The sequence below is a fragment of the Pseudophryne corroboree genome, chromosome 6, assembly GCF_028390025.1.
Source record: "Pseudophryne corroboree isolate aPseCor3 chromosome 6, aPseCor3.hap2, whole genome shotgun sequence".
NCBI lineage: Eukaryota > Metazoa > Chordata > Amphibia > Anura > Myobatrachidae > Pseudophryne > Pseudophryne corroboree.
Window position 1 is genome coordinate 41,649,495 of NC_086449.1, and position 8,053 is coordinate 41,657,547.

Genomic DNA, 8,053 nt, shown 5'->3' on the forward strand with positions numbered 1-8,053 from the left:
TCTGCTATCCAGAAGGGAAATGTTTTGGATATTCCAATTGAGGACGATGCATCCGGCTGGTTTCAATGAAAGCTACGAAATCTCTCCTTTTCTTTAAATATTGATTTCTTGCTAAACCCCCCCCCCCCCCCTCCCCCTTTAATAAACACTGTGGTGTTTGGGAATGGCGCTTTATTCTTATTTCTAGGTTATATCTCAGTTGTGAAAAACCTCTGGTGAACCGGTGCTAAGTAGACTACAGCCATACCAAAATGGAACGCCCACTCTCGTCCGATCGTGGAAGCTAAGCATTTTTATGGGCCTGGCCAGTATCAAGGAGGGTGACCTCCGGAGAAGACTAGGTGCTGTAGAAACAGTGCATGCACATGAGAGTTCCTAAACCAGTGAAACAGCTGTAAACCAAATACTTTATCACCATTCACTCACACATCCCCTAAACACCTTTGGGCTTCACCCTTTTCTCATGATGAATGGATATAATTCGATGCACTACTCACAAGAAACATCAACGTAGCACTCACACTCTCTCATAAATTAATAATAATAAGAGGCACAAGAGATTTAGCACAGGCACTTTAATTTTTATTAATTTTTATTATTATTATTACTTATGCAACTTTTGCAATCTTTCTAATTGAAATTAATACATATCTGGTTATAAATAGTCTGTCATTTTTTAAAGATGTCCATGACTCTCTGGTAATGTATATATATATATTTTTTTATTTCCTCCATATGTCTTCCGGGACAAAGACTGGCATAACAACAAACTATATATTCATATATTGTTCAAATGAAGAAGTCACAGACACTAATCCCAAAAGAAACAGTGATTTAACATTGCGACCCACTATTGAAAGAATGCTGTCAGAAACACCATTTGCGGTTCACGTGCGTCTCAAGACTAAACTCCGGATATCATCTGCTGAATGGAATTCCCAAAGGAAGTGACGCACGGCTTGACAGAGATGAGTTCAGACTCCAGAATGCGTTCCATGGCATACAGGGCTTCCGGAATCCCATACGCGACGTGATGACGCGGACGTGGCGTCCGGCGAAAGTGACGCGGCTTCCGGGACCTGACACCATACGCGGGAGCAGGCGCAAGCGCAGACGGGCCCGTGAAGCGACTTCCGGCACCTGAGTCTGAATACAAGAGCGGGCACAAGCGCAGAATAGCCCGCCACACCACAGGAAGTGGGGCGGAAGTACATGTTGCCAGCACATTCGTGAACAATCTATCCATTACACTCACCAAACCACTCGTTTTGTAACTTGGTGATAAGAATCAGCTTTGTTTTAAGACACTTATATCACACACATCCATTTTATACAAATATGAAACATACTAAGATTATTGTTTTCCCTAAGCATCACTGTGGGAGGAAGTGATGTAACACATAGTCTTCTAATTGACAGAGGTATAAATATGAGCCCTGTCCCAATGCCACACTACCCTTGATGAAGTCCTGAAGGACGAAACGCGGACCTTTCCCAGACCAACCTCCTGTACCTAAGATAAGCACTTTATACACATATACTACAAATCGATGTGTACCTTGTACTTTTATATTTATTTTTCTTTTTAATCTCAACTTTTTCCATTTTATATGAATTTTTATGCTTGAGCATTTTTCTTAAACAAAAGTGTATTACTGTTTTTTATATCGTGTAAAATAAATATGCATTTTTTTATATAAGAAATCTTTTATGTTCCTTCACTATAGACACCATTGGTCGCTTGTGCCCATATTCCTGGTTTTTATAACATTTTTTACAGCAGCTTACCACTGCTGTTCTTATTTAGGGGCCTGCTGACACCCTTTGTACCAAGGGAGTGTAATTTTGGACATATATTGTACATATTTGTGACGGATAAATTACCACAAGTGGCGCTATTTTTTCTTTCTTATTACATATATATATATATGTCTATGCACACAACTGTATATATATATATATATACACACACATACACACACACTATATATATATATATATATATCCACGTTGATCCTGCACTCTCATCTCATCGGTTCCAACGTTGCGGGTGCTCCTAATGAACCTGGTCAGGTCCACTCAAACAGCAAAAATTTCCACTAATGGAAGGTGCACTCTCGCTGCAATGAATGAAGTCCGTTCATAAAAAAGACTTTTATTGGAAAGATCAAAAGCCTTATGTGTATGTTATATATATAAAATGATCTGCAGCTGTCATGGTGGTGAAAATAGGCACTATCACTATTATAACTTAAGGCAAGATATGTAATCTCAAGAACTACAGTGTAAATGAGCTGCAGGGGTTAACAAAAAAACAGAGTGAGCGTGTGTGTTTTTAACCTCCCCTCTTTACGTAAGCCCAGTACCCACGGGGACGGAGGTGAAGGGTGCTGTCCTCCTGCTTCCATCAATCACTGTGCAATCAGCGGCTCCCCGCTGAATGCTGTGTGCGTGGGGCTGGAGAAAGGTCAGCAGCATGAGAACGGGTGGCTGGTGTACTTTTTCGGCTTGCCGCTGTAGATAGCTGACTACTGCAGCTCCAGCGGCGGCCACATGCCCCCCTGGCCCCCCCTAGTTACGCCCATGGAATGGTGGAGGATTATATGAGTGACCGCATCCAAGTAGGCACGTCAGACAGTCCGTACGTATACTGGCAGGAAAAAGAGGCAATTTGGAGGCCGTTGCAGAAACTGGCTTTATTTTACCTAAGTTGCCCCCCCTCCAGTGTGTACTCCGAAAGAGTGTTTAGTGCAGCCGCTCACCTTGTTAGCAATCGGCGTACGAGGTTACTTCCAGAAAATGTGGAGAAGATGATGTTCATCAAAATGAATTATAATTAGAGATGAGCGGGTTCGGTTCCTCGGAATCCGAACCCGCCCGAACTTCAGGTTTTTTTACACGGGGCCGAGCGACTCGGATCTTCCCGCCTTGCTCGGTTAACCCGAGCGCGCCCGAACATCATCATCCCGCTGTCGGATTCTCGCGAGGCTCGTATTCTATTGCGAGACTCGGATTCTATATAAGGAGCCGCGCGTCGCCGCCATTTTCACACGTGCATTGAGATTGATAGGGAGAGGACGTGGCTGGCGTCCTCTCCGTTTAGACTAGAGTACTAGAGAGAGACACAAATTTTGGGGAGCATATTATTAGGAGGAGTACTACTTGCTGCTGATAGTGTGACCAGTGACCACCAGTTTAATTAATCCGTTCTCTGCCTGAAAAAAAACGATACACAGTGTGACACAGTCACATACCATATCTGTGCTCAGCCCAGAGTGCTGCATCATATGTAATACTGTATATCATTATCTGACTGTGCTGAGTGCTCACTGCTCACACAGCTTAATTGTGGGGGAGACTGGGGAGCAGTTATAGCAGGAGTACATATTTTAAGTACAGTGCACACTTTTGCTGCCAGAGTGCCACTGCCAGTGTGACTGACCAGTGACCACTGACCACCAGTATTGTGATTGTCTGCTGACCACCAGTATATTGTGATTGTCTGCCTGAAAAAGTTAAACACTCGCCGTGTGGTGTTTTTATAAACGCATTCTGCAGACAGTGTCCAGCAGGTCCGTCATTACATAATATATACCTGTCCGGCTGCAGTACTAGTGTGATATATATATATTTTAATTTTATCTCATTATCATCCAGTCTATATTAGCAGCAGACACTGTACGGTAGTCCACGGCTGTAGCTACCTCTGTGTCGGCAGTCGCTCGTCCATCCATAATTGTATACCACCTACCCGTGGTTTTTTTTTTCTATCTTCTTGATACTAGTAGCTTACTTTAGGAGTCTGCAGTGCTGAGTCTGACAGACAGTGTCCAGCAGGTCCGTCATTACATAATATATACCTGTCCGGCTGCAGTACTAGTGTGATATATATATATATTTTAATTTTATCTCATTATCATCCAGTCTATATTAGCAGCAGACACAGTACGGTAGTCCACGGCTGTAGCTACCTCTGTGTCGGCAGTCGCTCGTCCATCCATAATTGTATACCACCTACCCGTGGTTTTTTTTTCTTTCTATCTTCTTGATACTAGTAGCTTACTTTAGGAGTCTGCAGTGCTGAGTCTGACAGACAGTGTCCAGCAGGTCCGTCATTACATAATATATACCTGTCCGGCTGCAGTACTAGTGTGATATATATATATATATTTTAATTTTATCTCATTATCATCCAGTCTATATTAGCAGCAGACACAGTACGGTAGTCCACGGCTGTAGCTACCTCTGTGTCGGCAGTCGCTCGTCCATCCATAATTGTATACCACCTACCCGTGTTTTTTTTTTTTCTATCTTCTTGATACTAGTAGCTTACTTTAGGAGTCTGCAGTGCTGACAGACAGTGTCCAGCAGGTCCGTCATTACATAATATATACCTGTCCGGCTGCAGTACTAGTGTGATATATATATATATTTTAATTTTATCTCATTATCATCCAGTCTATATTAGCAGCAGACACAGTACGGTAGTCCACGGCTGTAGCTACCTCTGTGTCGGCAGTCGCTCGTCCATCCATAATTGTATACCACCTACCCGTGGTTTTTTTTTTTCTATCTTCTTGATACTAGTAGCTTACTTTAGGAGTCTGCAGTGCTGAGTCTGACAGACAGTGTCCAGCAGGTCCGTCATTACATAATATATACCTGTCCGGCTGCAGTACTAGTGTGATATATATATATATATTTTAATTTTATCTCATTATCATCCAGTCTATATTAGCAGCAGACACAGTACGGTAGTCCACGGCTGTAGCTACCTCTGTGTCGGCAGTCGCTCGTCATCCATAAGTATACTAGTATCCATCCATCTCCATTGTTTACCTGAGGTGCCTTTTAGTTGTGCCTATTAAAATATGGAGAACAAAAATGTTGAGGTTCCATAAATAGGGAAAGATCAAGATCGACTTCCACCTCGTGGTGAAGCTGCTGCCACTAGTCATGGCCGAGACGATGAAATGCCAGCAACGTCGTCTGCCAAGGCCGATGCCCAATGTCATAGTACAGAGCATGTAAAATCCAAAACACCAAATATCAGTAAAAAAAGGACTAAAAAATCTAAAATAAAATTGTCGGAGGAGAAGCGTAAACTTGCCAATATGCCATTTACCACACGGAGTGGCAAGGAACGGCTGAGGCCCTGGCCTATGTTCATGGCTAGTGGTTCAGCTTCACATGAGGATGGAAGCACTCAGCCTCTCGCTAGAAAAATGAAAAGACTCAAGCTGGCAAAAGCACAGCAAAGAACTGTGCGTTCTTCGAAATCCCAAATCCACAAGGAGAGTCCAATTGTGTCGGTTGCGATGCCTGACCTTCCCAACACTGGACGTGAAGAGCATGCGCCTTCCACCATTTGCACGCCCCCTGCAAGTGCTGGAAGGAGCACCCGCAGTCCAGTTCCTGATAGTCAGATTGAAGATGTCAGTGTTGAAGTACACCAGGATGAGGAGGATATGGGTGTTGCTGGCGCTGGGGAGGAAATTGACAAGGAGGATTCTGATGGTGAGGTGGTTTGTTTAAGTCAGGCACCCGGGGAGACACCTGTTGTCCGTGGGAGGAATATGGCCATTGACATGCCTGGTGAAAATACCAAAAAAAATCAGCTCTTCGGTGTGGAAGTATTTCAACAGAAATGCGGACAACATTTGTCAAGCCGTGTGTTGCCTTTGTCAAGCTGTAATAAGTAGGGGTAAGGATGTTAACCACCTCGGAACATCCTCCCTTATACGTCACCTGCAGCGCATTCATAATAAGTCAGTGACAAGTTCAAAAACTTTGGGCGACAGCGGAAGCAGTCCACTGACCAGTAAATCCCTTCCTCTTGTAACCAAGCTCACGCAAACCACCCCACCAACTCCCTCAGTGTCAATTTCCTCCTTCCCCAGGAATGCCAATAGTCCTGCAGGCCATGTCACTGGCAATTATGACGAGTCCTCTCCTGCCTGGGATTCCTCCGATGCATCCTTGCGTGTAACGCCTACTGCTGCTGGCGCTGCTGTTGTTGCTGCTGGGAGTTGATGGTCATCCCAGAGGGGAAGTCGTAAGCCCACTTTTACTACTTCCACCAAGCAATTGACTGTCCAACAGTCATTTGCGAGGAAGATGAAATATCACAGCAGTCATCCTGCTGCAAAGCGGATAACTGAGGCCTTGGCATCCTGGGTGGTGAGAAACGTGTTTCCGGTATCCATCATTACTGCAGAGGCAACTAGAGACTTGTTGGAGGTACTGTGTCCCCGGTACCAAATACCATCTAGGTTCCATTTCTCTAGGCAGGCGATACCGAAAATGTACACAGACCTCAGAAAAAGAGTCACCAGTGTCCTAAAAAATGCAGCTGTACCCAATGTCCACTTAACCACGGACATGTGGACAAGTGGAGCAGGGCAGGGTCAGGACTATATGACTGTGACAGCCCACTGGGTAGATGTATGAACTCCCGCCGCAAGAACAGCAGCGGCGGCACCAGTAGCAGCATCTCGCAAACGCCAACTCTTTCCTAGGCAGGCTACGCTTTGTATCACCGGTTTCCAGAATACGCACACAGCTGAAAACCTCTTACGGCAACTGAGGAAGATCATCGCGGAATGGCTTACCCCAATTGGACTCTCCTGTGGATTTGTGGCATCGGACAACGCCAGCAATATTGTGTGTGCATTAAATATGGGCAAATTCCAGCACGTCCCATGTTTTGCACATACCTTGAATTTGGTGGTGCAGAATTATTTAAAAAACGAGAGGGGCGTGCAAGAGATGCTGTCGGTGGCCAGAAGAATTGCGGGACACTTTCGGCGTACAGGCACCACGTACAGAAGACTGGAGCACCACCAAAAACGCCTGAACCTGCCCTGCCATCATCTGAAGCAAGAAGTGGTAACGAGGTGGAATTCAACCCTATATATGCTTCAGAGGTTGGAGGAGCAGCAAAAGGCCATTCAAGCCTATACAATTGAGCACGATATAGGAGGTGGAATGCACCTGTCTCAAGCGCAGTGGAGAATGATTTCAACGTTGTGCAAGGTTCTGCTGCCCTTTGAACTTGCCACACGTGAAGTCAGTTCAGACACTGCCAGCCTGAGTCAGGTCATTCCCCTCATCAGGCTTTTGCAGAAGAAGCTGGAGACATTGAAGGAGGAGCTAACACAGAGCGATTCCGCTAGGCATGTGGGACTTGTGGATGGAGCCCTTAATTCGCTTAACAAGGATTCACGGGTGGTCAATCTGTTGAAATCAGAGCACTACATTTTGGCCACCGTGCTCGATCCTAGATTTAAAACCTACCTTGGATCTCTCTTTCCGGCAGACACAAGTCTGCTGGGGTTCAAAGACCTGCTGGTGAGAAAATTGTCAAGTCAAGCGGAACGCGACCTGTCAACATCTCCTCCTTCACATTCTCCCGCAACTGGGGGTGCGAGGAAAAGGCTCAGAATTCCGAGCCCACCCGCTGGCGGTGATGCAGGGCAGTCTGGAGCGACTGCTGATGCTGACATCTGGTCCGGACTGAAGGACCTGCCAAAGATTACGGACATGTCGTCTACTGGCACTGCATATGATTCTCTCCCCATTGAAAGAATGGTGGAGGATTATATGAGTGACCGCATCCAAGTAGGCACGTCAGACAGTCCGTACTTATACTGGCAGGAAAAAGAGGCAATTTGGAGGCCCTTGCACAAACTGGCTTTATTCTACCTAAGTTGCCCTCCCACAAGTGTGTACTCCGAAAGAGTGTTTAGTGCCGCCGCTCACCTTGTCAGCAATCGGCGTACGAGGTTACTTCCAGAAAATGTGGAGAAGATGATGTTCATTAAAATGAATTATAATCAATTCCTCCGTGGAGACATTGACCAGCAGCAATTGCCTCCACAAAGTACACAGGGAGCTGAGATGGTGGATTCCAGTGGGGACGAATTGATAATCTGTGAGGAGGGGGATGTACACGGTGATATATCGGAGGATGATGATGAGGTGGACATCTTGCCTCTGTAGAGCCAGTTTGTGCAAGGAGAGATTAATTGCTTCTTTTTTGGTTGGGGTCCAA

General features: G+C 45.3%; 1 pseudogene; it reads left to right on the plus strand.

The window, feature by feature from the left end:
- The first annotated feature begins 233 nt into the window (after positions 1–233).
- LOC134937674 (5S ribosomal RNA) lies at positions 234–353 on the plus strand (annotated as a pseudogene).
- The last annotated feature ends 7,700 nt before the right edge of the window (positions 354–8,053 follow it).